General features: G+C 43.2%; 1 pseudogene; it reads left to right on the top strand.

Moving 5' to 3' along the window:
- The first annotated feature begins 885 nt into the window (after nucleotides 1-885).
- LOC127082651 (putative pectinesterase 10) overlaps nucleotides 886-26,274 on the top strand; it is an 82,806-nt pseudogene continuing 57,417 nt past the window's right edge.

Below are 26,274 nucleotides of genomic sequence, written 5' to 3'. Positions count from 1 at the left end.
AGCAGGAGAACACCGAGCTCAGGTTCGCCGCAGAGTTTGCTAGGATGGTAGATGATGCAGAGCCTTCTGTGGGGCCTTCTTCAGCGTAGCCTCTTGTTATCATTTGTGTTGGATTACCGTCAGGCATGTTGACGGAATTCACTTGCTTGTATTTCCTTTCTGATTCTGGGGAATTGTATTTGATTTGTATCAACTTGATGTATGACTATGGCGCTTATTGTGCATTTTGATATGTGATGGTTATTTTCATTTAATGATTGATCTTCAATCTTTATTTGCTTTCCTGTATGCACTCACACAGCACACACGTGGTTGGGTGGTATTTTTGCTAAATCATATATCCCTGATCTGTATGATGAAATCAAATGATGAATGTCAGAATATTGCCGCCGGGTTATTATCTGTCTCGATGAAGCCAGGATCGAGAGACAAAGTGTTCCTCATGTGGATAGACACTGCACTCATGCATGATCATAATAACTTGTTTTTATTTTGCAGGTATCAGTTCTAACGTGCTTGGTTGTTTCAGGAATCATTGCTAGTGCTCGTAGAGTTGTACCTTTGCACTCAACACGCCCTCACAGATATTTTACCAGACGCAACACTCCAAGGCTGATGGATCTCCCAAACGCAGATGTTCTCGAGCTGAAGGATAAAATGAACGAACTGATCAACATCATACAAGGTTTTGCAGTTGGTCAGAAAGCACTGCCTGATAAAGTTGAGAAGCTCGAGCGGGCTTCAGCTGCCAACAGCGGTGTCAACCTGGATGGTATCTCCAACCAGGGTCTGGGTGGCTCTAGAGATGGTGGAAAGAGAACGATTGTGGGCGTAGTGAATAATGCTGGTGGTTTTGGTGCTGCTACAGGTGGTGGACCCGGTCAGATGGGTAACAATGTGAAGGACAGTCTGTTCCCTCCGTTCTTCGGGGTTGATGATGATAGAGAGGAAGACAGGGAAGCTGATCAGTTCTCTATGCACAATGAGCCGTTTGGGCAGTATGGCGTCCAGCCACCCAACAAAGAAATTCAGTTGCTGGCTGAAAAGATCAGGGCTCTCGAAAGCTATGCCACTCTCGGGGTCGTAAATATGTCAAACATGGGGCTGGTTGAGGGGATTGTGATCCCACTGAAGTTCAAAGCGCCCGCATTTGATAAATACAATGGGAGTTCCTGCCCGGAAACTCATCTTCAAGCCTTCGTCCGCAAGATCTCTGCATACACTATGGATCAGAAGCTGTGGATGTACTTCTTCCAGGACAGTCTGTCTGGAGGGTCCTTGGAGTGGTACACCAAGCTGAAGTCTTCTGATATTAAGAGCTGGCAGGATCTTGGTGACGCATTCTTTAAACAGTATCAATTCAATGCTGACATGGCTCCTAGTCGTACCCAGCTGCAGGGTATGTCTCAGAAGCCAAGCGAGGGGTTTAAAGAGTATGCTCAAAGATGGAGGGAGTTGGCTGCCAGAGTTCAACCACCATTGGTGGACAGAGAGATGTCTGACTTGTTTATGGGTACCCTGCAGGGGGCATTTGCTGAGAGAATGGTTGGTTGCCCGGTAACAAACTTTGCTGATATAGTGGTAGCTGGTGAAAGGATAGAAAGTTGGTTGAAGCTCGGAAAAATCCAGGGTGGTAATGCTTCGTCATCTGGTTCGAAGAAGCCCTTCGGAAACGGCCAGAGGAAGAAAGAGGGTGATACCAGTGCAGTGTATACTCAGAGGGGACAAAGTAGGGATCGTTACTACCAGCACACTGCTGCGGTAACTATTCCTGCTGATAATCAGCCTGCACAACAGCAACAGCAGCAACCGCAACAACAAAGACAACCATTTCAGCAGTGGCCACAGAGGGATGGATACCAGGTCAGAGGGCGAATGAATGATCGTCATTTCGATAGGCCACCTGTGACCTATTCTTTCTTGTTGAAGAAGCTGAGAGATTTGGGGTTGGTACAGTTAAGAACTCTGGCACCTTTGAGACCTGATCAGAGGCCAGCCAATTTTGATGAAAATGCTAAGTGTGAATTCCATTCAGGTGCTCCTGGGCATACCATAGAGGACTGCAAAGCTTTTAAGCATGTAGTCCAAGACCTGGTGGATTCAAAAGCAATCAACTTTGCTCCGTCTCCTAATGTGAATGCTAATCCCATGCCCGCGCATGGTCAAAGGGGGGTGAATGCTATCTCTGAGGAGAACAGAATCGGGCTGTTGAATGTTGATCAATTGAAGACTCCGTTGGCTGAGGTCAAGCGGCAGTTATTGTTGAATGGGGTCTTTCCGGGCTGTGGTGATGATTGTGCTGCGTGCATTGTTACTGTTGGTGGGTGTATACTCTTGAGAGAGGCTGTCCAAAGGCTGATGGACGAAGGAAGTATTCGGGTTGAAAAGGCTGATATGGGGAAGGAGGATGTCTCCACCATAACGATCTACTTCGACCCGGTTGATTTGTCAACTCTGGCGGAAGCGGCTCCAGTTACTATCACGGTACCTGGACCGATTCCTTATGACAAAGATGATGTCGTGCCGTGGCATTATGGTGGGAAGGTTTATTGCAATGGAGAGAAGGTAGAGGATCAGACTGCTAGTGAAACCACCGTTTCAAAGGTGGATAATGCCGGACCTAGTGGTTTCACTCGCAGTGGAAGACTGTTTGCTCCTGATGCGTTGAGGGGAGGAGAAGGAGAAAAATAAAAGAAAGAAAAGGCCGAGGCTTTAGCCAGGGCGAGAGGAAAACAAGTGGTGAACGAAGGTACTCCTGTGGTGACACCGGCGCCTGTTGGGTCGGAGAGAGAACTTGATGTTGAAGCAGAGGAATTCTTAAGAATCATCAAGAAGTCAGAGTACAAGCTTGTCGACCATCTGCAGCAGACTCCATCCAAGATATCGATTCTATCTTTGCTGTTAAGCTCTGAGGGGCATAGAGAGGCTTTGTTGAAAATTCTGAAGAGAGCCTATGTTCCTCAGGAAATAACAATCAATCAACTGGAGACGGTGGTGTCTAATGTTCATGCCAGCCATGGGCTGGGTTTCACCGATATGGATCTGACTGTGGATGGGAGAAATCATAACCGGGCATTACACATTGCAATGGAATGTAAAGGGGTTGTGCTTTCGCATGTGCTGGTTGATACCGGCTCCTCATTAAATGTGTTGCCGAAGAAGGCCTTGGCAAAGCTGAACTGTGAAGGTTTGATCCTGACGCCTACTGATCTGATAGTAAGGGCCTTCGATGGATCGAAGCGGGTGGTGTTTGGAGAAGTGGAGCTCCCGGTGAAGATCGGACCTGAGGTGTTCAAGTCTGTATTCTACGTCATGGATATTCAGCCGGCATACAGTTGCCTGTTGGGTCGCCCATGGATCCATGCTGTTGGGGCAGTAACGTCGACTTTGCACCAGAAATTAAAATATATCTGGGATGGACAGGTCGTCACCGTATGCGGAGAAGAGGATATCTTCGTCAGCCACCTGTCTTCGTTCAAATACGTGGAAATGGACGGTGAGATATGGGAGACGCCTAGCCAAGCATTCGAAACCGTTAAGGTAGAGAATGCTCTTTTTGCTAAAGAGGAGGAAAAACCGTCCATTTCTTCGTTTAAGCAGGCCGCTGAGGTGGTGAAGAATGGGGAAGCTCCTGGTTGGGGGAAGATGATGGACATCGCCGCCAAGAAAGACCGCTTTGGAGTGGGTTATCAGCCGGGCCGAGGCTCAGGACAAGGTAGAGGACGTCGTCCGACCGTCACATTCACCAGTGCTGGAATGCTGGATCCAGATCACATCTGTATGGTGGGTGATGAAGCTGATGGTGACTCTGAAATTGATCGGTGGATAAAGCCGTGCGCACCAGGGATGGGAGTCCAGAACTGGAAGGCTGAAAAGATCATCACGGTCACTCTGCTCGAAGAGTAATATTTTCCTGTTTTCAGTTTTATTTGCATGAAAGCCATGCGTGTTGCCCGACACGTAATGGTTCATTGTAAGGGTCACCTCATGTTCATTTTGCAAAAGTCTTGCATCATTAATAAAAGGATGTTTTTCAATTAAAAGCGGTGTTCCCTGTTTTTCAGTTATTTTTGCAGTTTAAAAGCAGAAAATAAAACAAAAATAAAAATGGCAATGTTTTCATTTTTCTTTGCAATTTGTCTCGCTCTGGTTCTAAAGCAATGCTTGAATCCACATTCATGCAGATGCGATATTTCTCCGGATCTCATTGATAACAATCCTGTTACACCCTCATATGACTTCAACAATCCAATCTGTCATGCCGAAGAAGAAGGCGAAGAAGATTGTGAGCTGCCAGGGGAATTTGCCAGGTTGTTGAAACAAGAGGAGAAGGTGATTCAGCCGCACGAGGAGCAGGTAGAAATTGTGAATCTGGGTACCGACGAGGTCAAGAAAGAGGTAAAAATCGGGGCTGCTTTGGAGGAAAGTGTCAAGAGCAGAATGGTGGCATTGTTGAAAGAGTATGTCGACATCTTTGCATGGTCTTATCAAGATATGCCAGGGTTGGATAGCGATATTGTTGTGCACAAGCTACCGTTGAGAGCAGATTGTCCTCCAGTAAAGCAGAAGTTGCGCATAACTCGACCTGACATGGCAATGAAAATTAAGGAAGAAGTGCAGAAGCAGTGGGATGCTGGTTTCCTTGCTGTCACTAATTATCCGCCTTGGGTCGCGAACATTGTGCCCGTGCCGAAGAAGGATGGGAAGGTAAGAATGTGTGTGGATTACCGGGATTTGAATAGAGCTAGTCCGAAGGATGATTTCCCGTTACCTCACATTGACGTGTTGGTAGATAATACGGCTCAATTCTCGGTGTTTTCCTTCATGGATGGCTTTTCTGGCTATAATCAAATCAAAATGTCGCCAGATGATATGGAGAAAACAACGTTCATTACACCATGGGGCACTTTTTGTTACAAGGTGATGTCGTTTGGTCTCAAGAACGCCGGTGCTACTTATCAGAGGGCCATGGTGACTTTGTTTCATGATATGATTCATCATGAAATTGAATGCTATGTTGATGACATGATAGCAAAGTCCCAGACAGAAGAGGGGCATTTGGTAGATCTGGCCAAGTTGTTCGACCGGCTGAGACAGTTCAGACTGAGGTTGAATCCGAACAAGTGCACTTTCGGAGTGCGGTTCGGTAAATTGCTGGGGTTTATTGTAAGTGAGAAAGGAATCGAGGTGGATCCTGCGAAAGTAAAAGCAATAAGAGAAATGCCTGAACCGAGAACAGAGAAGGAGGTTCGTGGTTTCTTAGGTAGATTGAACTACATTTCACGGTTCATATCTCATCTAACAGCCACGTGTGAACCTATATTCAAGTTGTTAAGAAAAGATCAAACGGTCAGGTGGAATGATGATTGCCAAGCGGCATTTGAAAAGATAAAAGAGTATTTGCAGGAGCCTCCGATTCTGATGCCTCCTGTGGAGGGACGACCGTTAATTCTGTACTTGACAGTCCTCGAGGGGTCTATGGGGTGTGTATTGGGGCAGCATGACGAGTCTGGTCGAAAAGAGCATGCCATATACTACCTTAGCAAAAAGTTTACCGACTGTGAAACAAGATATTCACTGCTCGAGAAAACTTGCTGTGCTTTGGTCTGGGCTGCTCGCCGACTAAGACAGTATATGCTGGTTCATACCACTTTATTGATTTCCAAGATGGATCCAATCAAGTACATTTTTTAGAAGCCAGCATTGACCGGACGGGTTGCGAGATGGCAAATGATTTTGACTGAATATGATATACAGTATACCTCTCAGAAGGCGATCAAGGGGAGTGTATTGTCTGATTACCTCGCCCAGCAACCTATTGAGGATTATCAACCGATGAAGTTTGAATTCCCTGATGAGGACATCATGTTTCTCAAATCGAAAGATTGTGAGAAACCGATCCCGAAGGAGGGGCCTGACCCTGAATCCGAATGGATTCTGATGTTTGATGGGGCCGTTAACGTGAATGGTAGCGGTGTTGGTGCTGTTTTGGTTACGCCGAAAGGATCCCACATTCCTTTTGCTGCCCGGCTAACATTTGAGTGCACCAGCAACGTGGCTGAATACGAAGCTTGCATTCTGGGGATTGAAGAGGCGATTGATTTGAGGATCAAGAACCTTGTCATATATGGAGATTCAGCTCTGGTTGTGAATCAAGTTAACGGAAAATGGTATACGCATCAGCCTCATTTAATTCCATACCGGGACTATACGAGGAGATTGTTGACGTTTTTCACCAAGGTGAAGATGCATCATGTGCCCAGAGAAGAGAATCCTTTGGCGGATGCTTTGGCTACTCTGGCTGCCTTGATTAAGGTGCAGTGGTGGAATCAGTTCCCCAGTGTTGAGGTGGGACGTCTGGATAGACCGGCTTATGTGTTTGCTGTTGACACTGCGCCTGACGATGAGAAGCCGTGGTATTACGATATCAAGCGCTATCTGGAAACCCAAGAGTATCCTGAGGGAGCATCCAAGAAGGACCGAAAGACTCTGCGGAGGTTGGCCATGGTGTTCTACTTGAATAAGGATGGGGTTCTGTACAAAAGGAATTTTGATTGGGTCTTGCTCAGATGTGTTGATGATAAAGAAGCAAACCAGTTAATGAAAGAGGTTCACGAAGGATCGTTCGATACCCATGCCAGTGGGAATGCAATGGTGAAAAAGCTGCTGAGGGCAAGTTATTATTGGATGACAATGGAGGCCCAATGTTTCAATTTCGTGCGAAAGTGTCATAAATGCCAGATTTATGCTGACAAGGTGCACGTGCCTCCAAACCCGTTGAGTTTGATGTCGTCTCCATGGCCGTTCGCTATGTGGGGCATTGATATGATTGGGAAGATTGAGCCTACAGCTTCGAATGGGCATCGGTTCATATTGGTGGCTATTGACTACTTCACCAAGTGGGTGGAGGCAGCCTCTTATACAAATGTGACAAAGCAGGTTGTCGCCAGGTTTCTGAAGAGAGACATCATTTGCAGATATGGAGTTCCCGAAAGAATCATTACTGATAATGGTTCTAATTTGAACAATAAGATGATGGCAGAACTGTGCCGGGAATTCAAGATCGAGCATCACAATTCTTCTCCTTATCGTCCGAAGATGAATGGGGCGGTTGAGGCAGCCAACAAGAATATTAAGAAGATTGTGCAAAAGATGGTTGTGATCTATAAAGACTGGCACGAGATGTTGTCGTTTGCATTGCATGGGTATCGAACGTCGGTGCGTACATCTACTGGGGCAACGCCTTTCTCGTTGGTATATGGAATGGAAGCGGTGCTACCAGTTGAGGTCCAGATTCCCTCGCTGAGAGTCCTGATGGACGTGAAATTGCAAGAGGCTGAATGGGTAAGGACCCGGTATGAAGAGTTGAGCCTGATTGAGGAAAAGAGGCTGGCAGCCATCTGTCATGGGCAGTTGTACCAGCAGCGGATGAAGCGTGCTTTTGACAGAAAGGTACGACCTCAGGTGTATCACGTAGGTGATATGGTGCTGAAAAGGATCCTTCCTCCTCAAAACGATCGAAGGGGCAAATGGACACCCAATTATGAAGGTCCATTCGTGGTCAAGAAGGTTTTCTATGACGGAGCCTTGTTGTTAACGACCATGGATGGCGAGGATTTTCCATCCCCTGTGAATGCGGACGCAGTTAAAAAATACTTCGTATAAAGAGACCCGCTGGACGAAAAGAATAAAATAGTCCAGGCAAAAATGGGCATCCCGGCGAACCAAAAAAAAATGAAATGAAAAGGTTCGGGCAAAAATTAGGGATAAAAATGAAAAAAATTATACACCCGGCAAGTCGAAAACCTGAAAAGGCGACTTGGGCAAAAAAGGGTATCCCGGTGGACTGAAAACCCGAAAGGGCGGTCCAGGCAAAAGAGGGAGTGAAACGAACAACTGCGTCCAGCATGATCGTTTACACTATGGATATGACATGGATAATACCCGACAGGGATCAATCGGAATCGTCTTGTTCAGAAGACAGAAAGCACGGAGAGTCTGAGGATATATGGGGTGTAACCGAGTTGGAACTCGATGAGATCGCGGTTTCACATTGCCATTAGGATAGATTTTTCCTTTGTGCGCAATTACCTCTTTTCAGGAATTGCTTCCCTGTGTATTGCTCAATTTGAGCCACACTTTTTCAATCAATAAAATGCATATTCAGTCAAATAATCTTGTTTTTGTTTTTCATTACCGTTTTGATTGCAAAAACATCCAATTGTTTGTGATAAAGAATCTTTGCATTTTAAGACATACAGGTCCCTTCCAATGCATGTTTATAAGATTGAAGCTTGAAATCTTATTCGGAAGGTTGAGTGACCCAAATGTTGAAATCTTGACACGCCTAGGGCACGGTTTTATCTAACGATCTCTTTTGCAGGTACTGTTAGATATTTTCACTCACTTGCAGGTTGTGATGTGGAAGCTGTTGGCGAAAGAATCCCCGTGGAGTCCAATCAGGGACGAATGAATGGAAGAGTGGTGGAAGAGACGGCGAGACGCACGACGATCCTTGGAATTAATCAAGAAGACTCTTCAAAGTCTGAAGATTGAAAAGTCTGTATAAATCCCAGGAGTTCGCTCCCCGTCGAGCACGGAGCAGTCGAGAATACAAGGTGGTGAATCAAAAAAGTCCAGATGAGTCTGGGAGTTCTCAAAATTGGAAAGCTGACATTGGAGTTGGATATGGAATGCCCTAGCTCGACGAGTCGGCAGGTGTCAGTACCAGACTTTCCTCATCTCCCCCAGGCAGAGTCGGGAGGACTAATTCCCCAGCAGATTCAAGGTCTGTGGTTTCCCTAGCAGGGTCGGGATGGTTATCTCCCCAGCAGGTCGTAGATTGGTGTTTCCTCAGCAGCCAGGCCCGAAGGTTGCTGTTTCCCAGCGAAGGTATCTGTGGGTGGTGGTTTCCCCAAGCAGAGTTGGGATTGCTGTATCCCCAGCTAGTCAGACCGTTGTTTCCCCACAGAGTGCGTTGGTGGTTCTTACCCCAGCGAAGTCTCCAGGCGGATCGGGTGCAGAGGAGGTTTTCCCTACCAAGGGTGGCCTATTTCCCAGCAACAGCGCTATTCCCCAGCAGGGTGGAGATTGGAGTGTTGGCGAGTTCCTCAGCAGAGTGCTTCGAGCTCCCCAGAAGAGTCCCTTGAGGGGGATACTTGTTATACATTCATCATGTAGATAAGCATAGCATATTGCATAATAAACCGCGTAGCATTTCCATGTCTATGGAGCATTACGCTGAAAAAGATCATGCATCATTATTGCAAGCATAAGCTAGTCTCAGACCGTGGTTACTGTTTGAGAGGTGGTTTCGCCCGAAGGTGAAGGTGTTACTCCAAGGAGTTTTGGCATCGTGATTTCGATCAAAAGTAATTCCCCAGTAGTGCGATATTGGAGGAAGGATTTCTGTCGGGCGGAGATGGGAATGTTAATCAGAGAAGTTTCGGGGTCCAAAAGGAAAAATAATCCCCAGCTAAACGTAAAGTGTTCGTTGGCTAGGGTGGAAGAGAGAATAGCCAGTTCGTGGCTTGTTATCCCCAGCGTGGGTCGTTGGCACGCGTGCCGACTCACTTATCACTGTTTTGTTATCTTTGCCGATGCTGATAGGCATGAGGAGTTTTCTGGTATCCAGACCGAAGTGGTGTTCAGGCCAATTTTCCGGTATCCAGACCGAAGTGGTGTTCAGGCCAATTTCCCGGTATCCAGACCGATGTGGCGCTCAGGCCAGTTTCCGATTTCCAGATCGAAGAAGTTCTCAACAATCAGGATGAAGAACTTGTGGCAGTCAGGCCAGTTTCCGATTTCCAGATCGATGAAGTTCTCAACAATCAGGATGAAGAACTTGTGGCGCTCAGGCCAGTTTCCGATTGCCAGATCGAAGAAGTTTCCAACAATCAGGTTGAAGTACTTGTGGCATCCAGGCCAATCTTCCGGTGTTCAGACCGAGGCGGGTATTCAGACCGAAGTGGCATTCCGGCCAATTCCGATTTCCAGATCGAAGAAGCTCCCGACGATTAGATCAATGCAGCTTGCGGCAGTCAGGCCAGTTTTCCGGTATCCAGACCGAGGCGGTATCCAGACCGAAGTGGTATCCAGACCAGAATGGCGTTCAGGCCAGTGCTTGGCGTTCAGGCTAGTCTCCCGATGTTCAGACCAGCGTTGATGCTCTCATATTCTGATGTTCAGTATGCAGACTGACGAGCGGTATTCAGGCCGATGGTTCTCCGTACCAGGCGGATGTTTCTTTCGAGATCACTTCTTTGCCGATTCTGACAGGCATTGTTAATTATTTTCCCATCAGAGTGCAAATTGTTCGTCTGTTCTTGGTATTCAATCACTCTTCACCCTGATCATCCGAAAGCCGAGGCTATTCATATCGACAGGTTCACAGTGGATTGAATAGGGGCAGCTGTAACACCTCAAAATTTGCCCTCCTCTCTTGGGACTAGCTTAGCATATTACATTTCATTTTTAGGTCATTAGTCATTGCATATTTGCATATCATGTGGCAACAATAAGCAAGTCATCCTCCTAAGTCTTGATCAGAAGATAAAGAGGTTAAGATGCAAGCTTGAGGGTTTCATGGTTTGATCACTAACCATCTAAGGGTTTGTGCTTCAAATTAGGGTTTCTTGGTTCCTCAAGGAGATTGATCATTATCTTGGTTGAAATGGTACATCATCATCATCATGGTCTTGTCAACACCAAGAGGTTCATTATGCTTGATCAGATTCCTTGGGATTAGGGTTTTGACCTCTGGTCAACCCTAATCATCTGAATTATGCCAATCAGGGCTTGTTAAGGAGATGAGGTCTTCATTGAGATGAGAGATCATCATATGGTTTCAATGAGCTTATGGAAGCTAGGGTTTCATTTTGGAGCCAGTTCATCAGGAGATTGAGGCTCAAGTTCAACAGTCAAGCTGAAAGTCACCTATCAATCTAAAAAGTCAACCACAAGTCAACTGATGGATTTGGAGGTGGGAGAGGGTTAGAAACACTTCATTCATGTCCAAACAAGTTTCATTTGACATTTCAAACATCAACAATGAAGAAAATAAAGTCAGGTGAAAACTTTCCAAAAATAGAAAGTGACTTGTAATTCAAAATTGCCAAAAATGGAAAGGTTTTCTCCTCAAGATTACATGTCCAAAAATGCTTCAAATGAAATTTTGTCCAACATGAAAGTTGAAGATCTTGCTCTCACCTTTCCAAAAAGTCCAAGAACATGAATTTCTCATGTGTGGTTGGCAAGTTATGGATCGATCATGGTCAAGAAAATTTGAATTTCAAAAGTGCATAACTTTTGAACCAAAAGGCCAAATAAAGTGGGATTTTTTGCCACATTCTTCTTTTGTCATGTACTATCCAAATTACACATCATAACTCATGCATTTTGCTCACAAAAATATTGAACTTTTCATGTGAATTCCATTTGAAAATTGGAGGGAAAAAGGCAATTTGAAAAATATTCATTGTATTCACTTAATTTCACTTGCCTTGGCCTCTAAACATCAGTTCCAAGTGAATTGAGACAGAAATTGCACTGTTACATTGGTATACACATGTGAAGGGTGAATTGGCCAATTTAGCATAACACTTGCATTTTCACTAATTACTTTGGTTTGGCCTAATCATGATTAACAAACATGCTTAACAGAACATATATAACCATAATCATAACTGTTTTCTTGCTAATCATAACAGAATTGTGAAATTAAGATCTAGATCCAAAAATTCTTCAACTTCTTCTCTCAACTTTTCTCCATTTTTCTGCATAAACATTGCTTTTGCTTTGATCAATCCTTCATCCATATGCATAATTGAAGTCATTAGAAGCAAGATCACAAGGTTTTCGAGCAAATCCAAGGACTGTTGAAGCATGCGTTCAACAATGGCAAGTGAAGATTCCAACTAGATCAAGCACGATCAACTTCTAATTCTTCATTCATTCACTCATCTAAGCTTGGAAGAACAGCTGTTTCACCTTGCCAAGGCCTAATTCGCACGATTCCACTACTGTTGCATCTTGAAGGTCAGTTTTCGACCTTAACAATTCATGAAATTAATGGATGCATGTGGTAGATCTTTGGATGTAGGTTAATCTGTAATTTGTTTCATTAATTTTCATCAAGAAATGAGGTAGTTACATGGATTAGAAGATTGATGCATAAAAATGATTTTCTTCTAAACTTTGAATCTAGGAAGAATTAGGATAAATTGATTTGAGATTGTTGTTGTACGTTGGAAGAGGATTTCAATGATATAAGGTTTGTTAATTTTGGTGATGAAGTGTTCTTGAGCTGATGAATGATGAAGAACACGTATAAACCCTAAGATTTCCATGTCCAGAACTTGTTTTGATCTTTCTCGCGCGTGATTGCATGGTGTTTTCATGTTTATGGCCTGGCATTGGTTGCATGTAATCTCACGCGGCTGAATGATTGGCCTATACTGGTTTGCGCTGCCACGTCACCTTTAATGAAACGGTGAGTTTCATTGGGCGCGCTTGGATTCAAATTACTCCTCAGTTCGATACTGAGCGAGTGCTTTTCCAACTTGCCTTGCTGAATTATTTCATTTCACTTATCCATGATCACATGCTTCATCATGCATTTTTTAATTTTCCTCTTCATTAAAAAATTCATAACTCCTAAAATACTCATCCAATGGACATGAAATTTTTTGCACAATAATCTCCATGATGTCTTCTATTTTATGGTTATTTTTCCAGAATTTGTGCACGGTTGAAAATATTTTTGGCCTAGGGTTTATGTTTGCATGTCATACCTTGCACCTTGCTTGCTATTTCCTTTGTGAAATGATGATGGTTAATCCAATGAAGCTGAAAATTTACATGTGTAAACTAGACATCCTAATGAACATTTTGGTATATAGTTTGCATTTTTAGCATTTCTGGATGTTGAGTTATGATGTGATTAATGGAGGTGTGACAATAAATGTCACACCATTTCTTGTCCTACTTGCTGATTTTATTTACCATGCCAAATAAATGCCAAATGATCTGAATTTTTGCATGATGTTACTTCTGGATGTTAGGATTAATCATGATTGTTTGTAGAATTTTAGGATTGATTTCCAATTTGTTTGAGATTTTTTCTTCTGGCTTGCTATGTTTGAACTTTTGATGAGTGTTGAACTTTCATGATTTGTGAAATTCTTATGCTTTATCATATGAGCTTGGAATTTTGTGCATTGATTCTTAACACATTGAAGTTTGTCTTGGTTTTGGTTTGAGTCATTTATCACTTGTCATTTCTGTTTTAGTATTGCCTTAAGTTGATGTATCAATTTGTGCTTCCTTTGAGCTTGTTAATGTCTACCTTGACTTGATGAATTTAATTGACATGCTTATACTTGTCCAAATGACTTGAATTTTGGTATGATGATCATGTTATGAGTGCTGTTTAGCCATGATTTTTCTTGGGATTTATTGAATTATTCTTGAGTTGATGTGGATTGATTCATTCTGTTCGGTCCAATGAGCTTTGAACTTGCATGCTTTGCACTATTTGCTTTATAAAATGAAATTGGTGTATGATATGAATGTGAGACCACTTGGACATTGTTCTAATTTGATTGAACTTGATTTGTGCCAATTTTCATGTTCTGTTTTGAATTATTTCTCCCTCTTTGACCCTAGGCCTTGTCCTAGGGGTTTGCTTCTCATGTTTGAGTTGTGTTTTCAGGACAAGAAGCATATGGCCTTGAGGAGTTTGATTCATTTGCTCATTTGGATTGATATTTGGTTGATGTTGGTTAACATTAAGTTGTTTTGTAGGTGGATTAGCTCCATTGAGTTGAGCTTGAGCTTTGCCTTGATGCATAGCTTGCTTGTTTGTTTGCTTGTGTACAGTTAACTGTTAACTTGTAATTGTCTGTTTGACTTTTTGAGTTGTGTATTGACTGAGTTAGATTGTTTTCAGGTACATTAGTTGCTATAGTTCATTGTGAACTTGCTTTTGCTGTTGCTTGGTTGCTTAACCAATTGAGGTATAACTCACTAACTCCATGTAGTCTGGAAGACCTGGCCTGTTACTTGGTCAGGCACCTGTCTGAAGCCCTCCTTAAGAGGCAATGCTTGTGTATGTTTATCTTTGTGCCAAGCAGGAAAAGACCTTGAATAAGGCAATTGGCAGATACAAGAGATGTGCAATCCATCTCCTGCTATTCAGTTGAGTCATCCCTCTGCTCACACAACTGGTGTTGATGCATTGTGGATATTAACCCAAGATCTCCGTTGAGTCAGTCATAAGTGTATAAGGGTTCCCCACTTTCTGAACCCACACTTCCTTTGTCTAAAGCTCTCCCTGGCCAGGGATAAGAGCTGTGAGGCACACCCCTCACTTCCTATTTCATCTGCTTCACCCTAACTCTCAATGTTAGGGTTAAGAGCCAACATCACCTGATACAGTTGGCTTGCTTTTACAGCCTAGCCCTTGTGTGAGCCCACTTTGTCTGTATATAGTGTGTGCTAATCGTGTGTATGTTTGCTTTGTTTTGATTATGCTTGCATGCCTTGCTTTGCCTGTTTAGGATTAGCTTGCAGCCGGTGCAAGTTAGATAGAAAACTTAACCTATGACCATTGTGGAATGCATGATAACTATTAGGCTCGAGTCAGTCTCCCTTTTAGTTAGTCATTTCCCAGTCTCTGGTTAGGAGAAAGTTTCTCCCCTGTTTAGGGGAACTACGTTGCCCTGATCCTCATACCAGATGAGGTACGTAGGCAGGAGGTCGTACGAGATCTCTCCGGGCACCTTTTTTCTTTTTGTATGTGTTTGCTTGACAGTTGCTAGGCTCGAGTGCCAGACTCCTTAGTAACTTGTTGTTTGTTATCTCTATTGTTGTGTGCTTGGAGTCCGATATAAGTCCAGCAAGTGGCATTTGGTTTCCAGTGTGGGTTTGTTTGGCTCGGAGTCTGATGTAAGTCCAGCAATTGGCATTCGGTTTCCATGTTTTCCTGTTCTGCGTGTGTTTTGTTTGGCGTGCGTGAGCCGAACTACGGTAGCTCTGATTCTCATTCCATATGAGATACGTAGGCATAGGATGCGATATCCTAGCGAGCTCGTTCCTCTCTTCCCCCACCTGTGTTGTTTCCAGTGTGTGTGTGTGATGTTTGTGAGTAGTTTTAGCAACCTTGTTCTATCTTTTTGAGCATGGATCCCGTCGAGTACGACGGATGCGTAGGGGTGCTAATACCTTCCCTTCGCATAACCAACTCCCGATCCCTGCTCTCTTTGGTCGCGAGACCATGTCTTTTCCAGGTTTACTTCGAGCGTTTCCTTTCCCTCTTTCGGGATAAATAACGCACGGTGGCGGCTCTGTGTTGTTTTGTTTTAGCCCGCCGGTTGTTTTTCGCGGATGCGACATAAAGCTCTTATGTTTCATGATGCAATGTTTATCAAAAATTCGGACGTCATTTTTGCAAACAAAACGGTAAAATGAAAATGAAAACAGAGATATACTGAATAACATGATTTTATTGATTGAATGGCCTCTGGATAGGCATTTTCATCAGGAAGCAATCCCTGGAAAGAGGTAATCGCACAAAAGATAAAAACAGAAATTAATCTAATGGTAATGTGAAATGGATTTCTATTGGGTTCCAATTCTGCTATGACTTGCTCGTCTTCAAGATCCTCCAGATGATCAGCTTTCTGAAAAGAGTGATTGGACTGTTTCCTATCCTTCAAAAGTTTCCAGTTATCGACATGGGATGAGATTCAGAACTACTAAGAACGCAGTCATTCGCTTAATCCCTAATTTTTGCCTGGATTGCCCTTTTCGGGTTTTCAATCCACCGGGATACCCATTTTTGCCTAAGTTGCCTTTTCAGGTTTTCAACTTACCGGGTGTACGATCTTTTCATTTTTAATCCCTAATTTTTGCCCGAACCTTTTCATTTTCTTGGTTCATCGGGATGCCCATTTTTGCCTGGACTATTCTTTTTACTGTCCAGCGGGTCTATTTTATGCGAAGTATTTTTTAACTGCGTCTGAGTTCACAGGGGAAGTGAAGTTTTCACCATCCATAGTTGCAAGCATTAAGGCCCCACCATCAAAAACCTTGGTGACAATATACGGTCCATCATAGTTAGGGGTCCACTTGCCCCTGTGATCTGTCTGAGGAGGAAGGATCCTTTTCAACACCAAATCTCCGACCTGGAAGCATCAAGGACGCACTTTCTGATCAAAGGCTTTCTTCATCCGACTCTGATACAACTGCCCATGACAAATGGCTGCCATTCGCTTCTCTTCGATAAGACTCAACTCATTGAACCTTGTCCGAATCCATTCAGCTCCGTCTAACTTGACATCCAACAAGACTCTCAGAGAAGAAATCTCCACTTCAACAGGTAGGACTGCTTCCATACCGTACACAAGGGAGTAAGGGGTTACCCCGGTCGATGTACATACTGAAGTACGGTACCCATGCAAGGCGAAGGGTAGCATCTCATGCCAATCTCTGTACGTAACGACCATCTTCTGCACAATCTTCTTTATGTTCTTATTTGCCGCCTCAACAGCACCGTTCATCTTAGGGAGGTAAGGGGAAGAATTATGATGCTGAATGTTGAAGTTTTGGCACAACTCCTTCATCATTTTGTTGTTGAGATTAGAACCATTATCAGTAATGATTCTTTCGGGAATCCCATAGCGACAAATGATTTCTTTCTTGATGAAACGGGCAACCACATGTCTGGTGACATTCGCAAACGATGCTGCTTCGACCCACTTGGTGAAATAGTCAATGGCAACAAGGATGAAGCGATGGCCATTGGAGGCAGTCGGCTCAATCTTTCCAATCATATCAATGCCCCACATAGCAAAAGGCCACGGCGAAGACATCACATTCAAAGGATTTGGCGGCACATGTACCTTATCAGCATAAATCTGGCATTTATGACACTTCCGAGCATATTTGAAACAATCAGATTCCATGATCATCCAGTAATATCCCGCTCTCAACAATTTCTTAGCCATTGCATGTCCGCCGGCATGAGTACCGAAGGAGCCTTCATGAACTTCCTGCATTAACATGTCTGCTTCGTGTCTATCCACGCATCTAAGCAGAACCATGTCGAAGTTCCTCTTATACAGCACATCGTCTTTGTTCAAGAAGAAACTGCCTGCCAATCTTCTCAAAGTCTTTCTATCATTGTTGGATGCCCCTGCGGGGTACTCTTGATTCTTCAGAAAGCGCTTGATGTCGTGATACCAGGGCTTGTCGTCAACTACCAGTTCAGCAGCAAACACATACGCGGCCCTGTCGAGGCGCATCACATCGATCCTGGGAGAGTGGTTCCACCGAATCACGTTGATCATGGAGAATAGAGTAGCAAGAGCATCTGCCATCTGGTTTTCGTCACGAGGTATATGATACAACTTTACTGTCGTGAAGAAAGTCAACAGTCTTCTCGTGTAATCTCTGTAAGGGACCAGATTGGGCTGGAGAGTTTTCCAATCAGCATTCACTTGATTGATCACTAGAGCTGAATCTCCGAAGATGTCCAGAGTCTTGATTCTCAAATCAATGGCTTGCTCAATACCCAAGATACAGGCTTCATACTCAGCTTCATTATTAGTGCACTCAAAAGTCAGACGAGCGGTGAAAGGCATGTGGGCACCTTTCGGAGTAGTGATGACAGCACCAATTCCACTTCCTCTGGCATTGACAGCCCCATCAAACAACAAAGTCCACTTTTCGTCTGGATCAGGTCCCTCCTCAATAACTGGCTCTTCGCAGTCTTTCATCTTGAGGAACATGATGTCTTCATCTGGAAAATCAAACTTCATCGGCTCATAATCTTCAACCGGCTGTTGAGCAAGATAGTCTGACAGAATACTCCCTTTGATGGATTTCTGGAATGTATACTGGATATCGTACTCTGTCAGTACCATTTGCCAACGAGCAACCCTTCCGGTGAGAGTTGGCTTCTCAAATATATACTTGATTGGATCCATCTCGGAGATCAGTAAGGTTGTGTGAGACAGCATGTATTGTCTCAAACGCTTAGCAGCCCATGCAAGTGCACAACATGTCTTTTCAAGCATCGAGTATCTCGACTCGCAATCTGTGAATTTCTTACTCAGGTAGTAGATGGCATGCTCTTTCCTACCTGTCTCGTCGTGTTGACCGAGAACACAACCCATGGAATTGTCTAGTACTGTCAAATACATAATCAGCGGTCTCCCTGGGACTGGAGGCATAAGGATAGGAGGATTCTGCAAATACTCTTTTATCTTCTCGAAAGCCCTTTGACAATCATCATTCCACCTGATAGCCTGATCTTTCCTCAACAATTTGAATATTGGCTCACACGTGGCTGTTAGGTGAGAGATGAACCTTGCAATGTAGTTCAACCTTCCTAAGAAACCACGGACTTGTTTCTCTGTTCTTGGCTCAGGCATTTCCTGTATCGCTTTTACTTTGGCCGGATCTACCTCAATCCCTTTTTCACTAACAACAAAACCCAACAGTTTTCCAGATCTCACCCCAAAAGTACACTTGTTCGGATTAAGCCTCAGCTTGAATTTTCTCAAACGCTCAAACAATTTCTGCAAATTCACCAAATGTTCTTCTTCCGTCTGAGATTTGGCAATCATATCATCAACATAAACCTCGATTTCATGATGAATCATATCATGGAAAAGAGTCACCATCGCTCGTTAATATGTTGCTCCAGCATTTTTCAGACCAAACGGCATCACCTTCTAGCAGAAGGTGCCCCATGGGGTTATGAATGTTGTCTTCTCCATGTCTTCTGGTGCCATCTTAATTTGATTATAGCCAGAAAAGCCATCCATGAAGGAGAATACCGAGAACTGAGCTGTGTTATCCACCAAAACGTCGATGTGAGGTAATGGGAAATCATCTTTAGGACTAGCTCTGTTCAAATCCCGGTAGTCAACACACATCCGTACCTTTCCATCCTTCTTAGGTACTGGAACGATATTTTTAACCCATGGCGGATAATTTGTGACTGCTAGAAACCCTGCATCCAACTGTTTTTGCACTTCTTCCTTTATCTTGACGGCCATCTCTGGTCTTGTTCTTCTGAGCTTCTGCTTGACCGGAGGACAACCTTCTTTGAGAGGCAAACGGTGTACCACAATATCTATGTCAAGCCCTGGCATGTCCTGATAAGACCAAGCGAAGATGTCAACATATTCTTGCAGCAATTCAATCAGCCCTTTCTTCACATTATCTTCCAAAGCAACCCATATCTTGATTTCTCTCTTGGCGTCCTCGGTGCCAAGATTATTCACTTCAACAGACTCTTGATGCGGTTGACTGACCCTTTCCTCCTGTTTTAATAACCTGGTAAGTTCTTCAGGGAGTTCACAGTCTTCATCACCCTCTTCTTCAGCTTGAAAGATTGGATTTTCAAAGTCGTAGCTATAACACCTCAAAATTTTCCCTCCTCTCTTGGGACTAGTTTAGCATATTGCATGTCATATTTAGGGCGTTAGGCATTGCATATTGCATATCATGTGGAAATAGAAGGTCATCCTCCAAAGTCTTCTCAGAGATGGAGATGTTACATGATTCAAGCCTGAGGGTCTATGTGAATTGATCACCAACCATCTGAGGTTTTGTGCTTCAATTAGGGTTTTCTTGGTCCTTCAACGGTTGAGCATTATCTTATTGGCAAGGGTACATCACCATCATCATGGTTATGTCATCTTTAAGGGGTTCATAGTTCATGCTCAGATTCCTCTGGATTAGGGTTTTGACCTCTGGTCAACCCTAATCAGTACCATTCTTCCAACCAGGGTTTCTCAAGGAGAGGAGGTATTTGTTGATGGTGTAGATCACATGATCATATTTGGAGAGCTTATTGGAGCTAGGGGGTTCATTTCTGAGCCATTTTCTCAAAGTGGTAGAGGCTTAAGCTGATCAGAGCATTTCTAGATCATTTGTCAACATAAAAGTCAACTGGAAGTCAACTGAGGGCTAGGAGGTGGAGAAATGGTTTGAGACACTTCATTCATGTCCCAAAGAGGTTCATTTGTCATTGCAAACACATATCTTGAAGAATTTGAGGTCAAATCAAAAGTTTCCAAAAATGGAAAGTGACCTGTAATTGAAAGTTTCCCAAAATGGAAAGGTTTTGGTTCACTTTCAACTTGACTTTACAACATCAAAGAAGCTTCAAATGAAATTTTGTCCAACATGAAAGTTGAATATCTCTCTCTCTCCCATTTCCAAAAAGTCCAAGATCATGAGCATCTGATGAATGGTTGAGAAGATATGGTCAAATGATTGCCAAGTGTGCATGGAACTTCAACAAGCCATAACTTTTGATCCAAAGCTCCAATTTGAGTCACTCTTTTTGCATATTTCTTCTCATGACCTATAATTTCCAAATCTATCATTGCATTGCATGAAATATCATCATATGACCATTTGCTCATTCATGAACATTTTGGAGGGAAATTTGGAAATTCAAAATTGGTGCATCATATGAACAAAATACCATTGCCATTATGCTTATGAGATGATTTTGAGTGAGTTTACACCTCCATGTGGTACTGTTCACGTGTGAATTTGCATGGCACCTCACATTTTCCAATTTTGGTCATACACCTTATTTTCCTTAATCTCAATTAACCAATGCAAATGTGGATTAGCAATGTGATTAGGACAGAGTATAAATGCCAAATCATAACAGAATTCTGAACTTTTGAACATTCTAGATCCAAAATTTCTCTTCCCTCCAAATTTTTCTCTCCATTGAAACTTGAAATTTTTCCACATAGCACTTGGATTTTATTGCATATTCTTGTTCTCTGATCATCATTGAGTGCAGATCAAGCTCTTGATTGAAGAATTCGAGCAGAAATCAAGTTGTGCAAGCTCAAGAACATGAAGACGGAAACTGCCATTTGAGCTAGATCTAGGTCGTGCCAAGCCTCAATTATTGCATCAAGCTTCAAGTCATCATCTCAGGATTGGATCTGGATCAATTGAAGCCTTGAATCGCTTGTTTTCTCATACTGCTCTTCAAGAGGTTAGAATTTTGAACCTCTTAATTCTTTAAATCATTACCATGTTTAAGTAGATCTCATCATGCTGAGCATTCTGGTGGTTATAGAATTGATTTTGGTTGTGTATTGATTGAGATATCTGGAATTGAAGTTTTGAATGCATTAATGTTTTTGTTCGATTTGCACTGGTTATGATGATTTAATGTGAATTGATGCTGGATTTGGAATGTACATGTGATAACCTTTCGAATGATGTAATTTTTGCCTGGTTCTGGAAAATTTTTGTGAGCACGCTACTGTAGCTCCACCGTCTCTATGAAGAAGACGGTGGAAGCCACCGCTGGAACCGCCGTCTGCAACAGGTCTTGCTAGCTAGGGTTTTTGTACACGCGTACGTCCATGCATGCGCCTGTTGGCCAATTGATTGGCTCTCATTTCATTGACCAAGCCTTGTGGACTTGGACCTGTGACTAAGCTTGCCATGTCATTTATTTAAACTACAGCGTTTTGATACGCTACATGCTTCGATTCCCAGCGATGCAACTTTGGATTTTATTTTGGTTCAGCGCTTGTTTTAATTGCTACACAGTTCGATTCCAGCTTCCAGCATTTTTCAAACTTACTTCATATTTTTCCATTTCCCTCCATATTGTCATGTGCATGATTCATCATTTATTCATATTTTCTTCCAACTTCAAAAAATCACCAAAAATTGAAAATGATTCCAATTAATTCCCAATTTTTTTCTACATGATCATGTGAATGTCTATTATTTTGTGGTTGTGATTTCATGATTTTATCATTTCTGGAATTTTAAATGTGATTGATTCTTTGGACATGTATGCAAATGTGACATGCTTCATTCATTCTATTGTGAAATGCTCATACATTGGCCAATTGATTTGAAATTTGGTATGCTGATTCCCAACATGTTGCATGATTTTTGAGGCTTGGTTGTGTATTTTTCTCGTTTTTCATCTCTGTTTTAGACACATGTTTGTATGGTGAGACAATGTGTGTCACACAATTTGATGTCATACTTGTGCATTTTCATTTCTAGGTCAATTGAGCTTTGTTGATTCTAATTTTTGGCATGATGATTACGTTTGACATGTTGTGTGTACATAAAAATTTCCAGGATTGTTTGATTCATTTCTGTTTTAATTTGGAATTTTCATTCTTGATGACCAATTGTGTGCTTCATAATTGCCTTTGCCATATCTTGCTCATGTAATGACTTTGCTTGATGCTTTAGACTTGGTCCTTTTTAGGACATGTTCTCACTTGTTTAAATGAGCTTTATGTTGAATATTGGTTGCTGTTTTGACTTTTTGCTTTGCCTTTGACCCTAGGCTTTGCCCTAGGGGTTTGTACTCACAATTTGAGCTTTGCCTTTCAGGTTCAAGCAATTAGTCCTAATGGATGATGTGATCTCCTTGCTTGAGATACAATTTGCTTTGTTTAACTAATGTTGATTGTGTTGTAGGTCTTTTGGTGGTGGACTCACTTGAATGAGTGCCTTTTATGACTTGCATGTTGTGTATATTGGAAACCACTGGTGTTTGTCTGTTGATAGTTTGTCTGAATGTGAATATTGACTTGTTTGATTTTCTTACAGGTACTTTAGTAGCTTTAACTCATTACTTGAGTTGCTTTGTTTTGCTTGTGGTGGGTTTACCACTTAGGTAATCTCTCTAACTCCATGTAGTCTGGAAGCCCTGTTGTTTATGTTTGGCAGGCATTTGGCTGAAGTCCTCCTTAAGAGGCAATGTCTGTGATTGTTTATATTTGTGCCATGTACTTCAAGTCCTCCTAAGTGAAGAGGCAATTGGCAGATAGAAGGGATGTGCAATCCATCTCCTGCTATTCAGTTGAGTCTTTCATATTGCTCGCACTATATGCTGATGCATTTGAATAAACACCCAAAATCTTATATATAGAGTCAGTCATTGTGGAATAGAGTTCCTCATTCTGGACCCCCACGTTTTCATTTATCCAAGCTCACCCAGGCCCAGGTTAAGAGCTATGAGGTCTTACCCTCATTACCTTTCATTTGCTCACCCTGACGGTCAATGTCAGTGGTTAAGAGCCTCAGACACCCTTCTAGTGTTGGCTTGTTTGTCGAGGTTGATATGACCCCTCGACTAAAGCCCAGCTTTGTATGAGCCACTTGTTTGCATATAGCGTGTGATACCTGTTCACCTATGCTTGTTTATCTGTTTTTGCTTCTCATCTCCTTTCTGTAGGAGTCGTATGATCAACTTTCGAGGAAGTTGAACGTACGTAGAGATAGACTTGAGTTGACTCACTGCCTGTGTGAGTCAAACTCTTGTTAGAGACCTCAATATAGGGACTGTTTGCATGACAACTTCTAGGCTCGAGTCGTAGTCTCCCTTTTAGTTGTTATCTCCCTAGTCTCTGGTTAGGAGAAAGTTTTTCCCTGTCCAGGGGTACTACGTCGCCCTGATCCTCATACCAGATGAGGTACGTAGGCAGGAGATCGTGCGAGATCTCTCCGGGCAACCTTTTCTTTTTTGAGTGTGTTTTGCTTGACAGCTATCAGGCTCGAGTTCCCGACTCCCTGTTAGTCCGTATGTTCAACCTTTTTCTTTTTCAACCCTTCTGCTTTGTGTGTGTGTTTGTGGAGTCTGATGTAAGCCCAGTGATTTGCATTCGGTTTCCCGTTTGTGTTTGTTTGTTTGTGGAGTCAGATGTAAGACCATTGATTGGCTATCTGTTTCCTGTTTCTTTTGTGGAGTTGGATGTAAGACCAGCGATTGGCATTCCGTTTCCAGTTGTGTGTTTGCTCTGACGTCTCAGCGTCTCTGTGTTGTGTTTTGTTTCAGCGTGCGTTAGCCAAACTACGGTAGCTCTGATTCTCATTCCAGATGAGATACGTAGGCATAGGATGCGATATCCTAGCGAGCCCGTTCCCCTCTTCTTCCATCTGTGTTTTATTCCAGTGTGTGTGCATTCTTTGAGCAGTTATTTGGAAACCTTATTTTATTCTTTTGAGCGTGGATCCCGTCGAGTACGACGGACGTGAGGGGGTGCTAATACCTTCCCCTTGCGTAAGCGACTCCCGATCCTTGTAATCTCCGGTCGTAAGACCATTCCTTTCCAGGTTTACTTCGAGTGTTTCCTTTCCCTCCTTTGGGATAAATAACGCACGGTGGCGGCTCTGTTTGTTTGTTTTTCCCGCCGGTTGTTTTTCGCGGATGCGACAACTGGCGACTCTGCTGGGGACATAAGAAGTTGACCTTTTGCTGGTCCATCTTCCCTAAGCGAGTCAGTCCTGGCGCTCTCTAGGATAGTTTTGGTTGCTTGTGCTGATTTATTTATTGCATTTATGATTATTATGCTGTGTATATATTTGCATATATGTTTGCATGCATCATATTATCATTATGCTGGATTCTATACAGGTTGGTTCCTCTGATTTGGGGTGGGTGTTCTGAGTGGGGCTAAAACCCAGGCCCGAGTATACACCTAGGATTAGCGTGGTCTCATGTTGCCTCTCATGTTAGGTCAACATGTTTTTGGCGATGTGACATACCACAAGCCGGACGAGGTTCTTTTGAGAGAGCTCTTCCTTTGTGGAGTATCCACTTTGGTTGGGCTACCTCATCTGAGCAGTTGACTTCGGTGACCGTTCTTTCCCGGATCTTTGGTTTAGACGATCTTATGAGAGCTGCAGCGGCACACCCGAAAGGGCAAACCCGTTGAGTATCTTGTCCGATTGTCGAGACCATTATCCGCCTTAGGATGACCTTGTTAGAGTTCACCTGTGAGGGGAGGGTTGATCTTACAGATGCATGTTCTGATGGTGACTTTGATGGTGACTAATGGTTCAATTATTGATCAGAGTCCTATTTATAAGTCGGATTTATGGATTTATTTCTGAGACGCCGGAGTTCTGTCTGAGGTATTTATCAGTGGGGATCCGTTTATTTCAGGATTCCCTGGGTTGGAACATATGATTTTGTTGTTATCAGAGCAGTTGTTTTCCAGTGATGATGGTGATATATCCTTCGGTTATGTCTATTTCGGAACTCCCAAGTTGGATTTGTGGTTACTCAGTAACTCAGATGGTTATGATCAGTTCAGAGGCCGTAACCCAGTGCAGTGGATGTTCAGATGACTTGGAGGATGGCACAGTGCATTGCATTCATACATCAGCATCGTTCACATTTTGAATTTATCTGCATCTAACTCATGTTTATCCATATGCAGGGGACATTCTTGATTGAGATCCTGGTTGAGAGACTTCTTTGTTCCAGATATGAGGACCGGCTTGAAAGACGATGTTGTCTACAGTTTCTTCGACCCAGAGATTGGTGTGCTGAAAGAGATGATAACATTGATTACACCTGACCGTGTGGGGATGTTCCGTGAGGCTTATGGTGGTATTCTGAGGTTGGTTTTCAGGCTCACAGATACAGATAGGAGTGCCATCCATACTCTTCTCCAGTTCTATGACCCTGGTTTGAGATGTTTCGTCTTCCCGGATTACTTGTTGGGACCTTTGATGGAAGACTATGCCAGTATCCTGGGTATTCAGGTCAGAGACCAGATTCCATTCTATGTCACTAAGGGGGAACCTGAGGTTGCTGAGATTTCTCGCGCTCTTTATTTGAGCACAGAAGTGACTAAGGGGGGTTTGAAGGAGAAGGGAAAGTTACCCAGTTTTCATTTGAGTTTCTTGGAGGCCAAAGCCAAGGAGCATGCTGTTTTGGGTGATTGGAAGACTGTCTGTGCTTCGCTTGCTGTGAGCATCTATGGAATCATCATGTTTCCTAACCAGAAGAACTTTGTAGATATTAATGCTATACGGTTATTTATGCAGAGGAATCCCATTCCTACCCTGGTTGGAGATGTCTATTACTCAGTCCATAATCGGAACGAGAAGCGGCGTGGGGGATTGATCCGATGTTGTGCTCAGCTGTTGTACAAATGGTTCATGGGGTATTTGCCTTCCAGAGGTGCCTTCGTCTTTCTTGATCCTACTGTCAAATGGTCAATCAGGTTGATGGGTTTGCGAGCCAAGGACATAGCTTGGACTCACAATGGTATGGCTGGACGAGATTTCATTTACAGTTGTGGGAGTCTTCCCAATGTGCCTCTTATAGGAGTTCAAGGTTGCATTAATTACAACTCGGTGCTTCTTAGGAGACAAATGGGGTTTGCTGTGGAGGGTCCTCCTCTCGGGCGAGAGATTCAGGAGTCTTTCTACTTCCCAATTGAGGGTAATCAGCCAAAG

This window comes from Lathyrus oleraceus, chromosome 5 (genome assembly GCF_024323335.1).
Source record: "Lathyrus oleraceus cultivar Zhongwan6 chromosome 5, CAAS_Psat_ZW6_1.0, whole genome shotgun sequence".
In the NCBI taxonomy this organism is placed as follows: Eukaryota; Viridiplantae; Streptophyta; class Magnoliopsida; order Fabales; family Fabaceae; genus Lathyrus; species Lathyrus oleraceus.
This window is presented reverse-complemented; position numbering and strand designations above follow the sequence as displayed.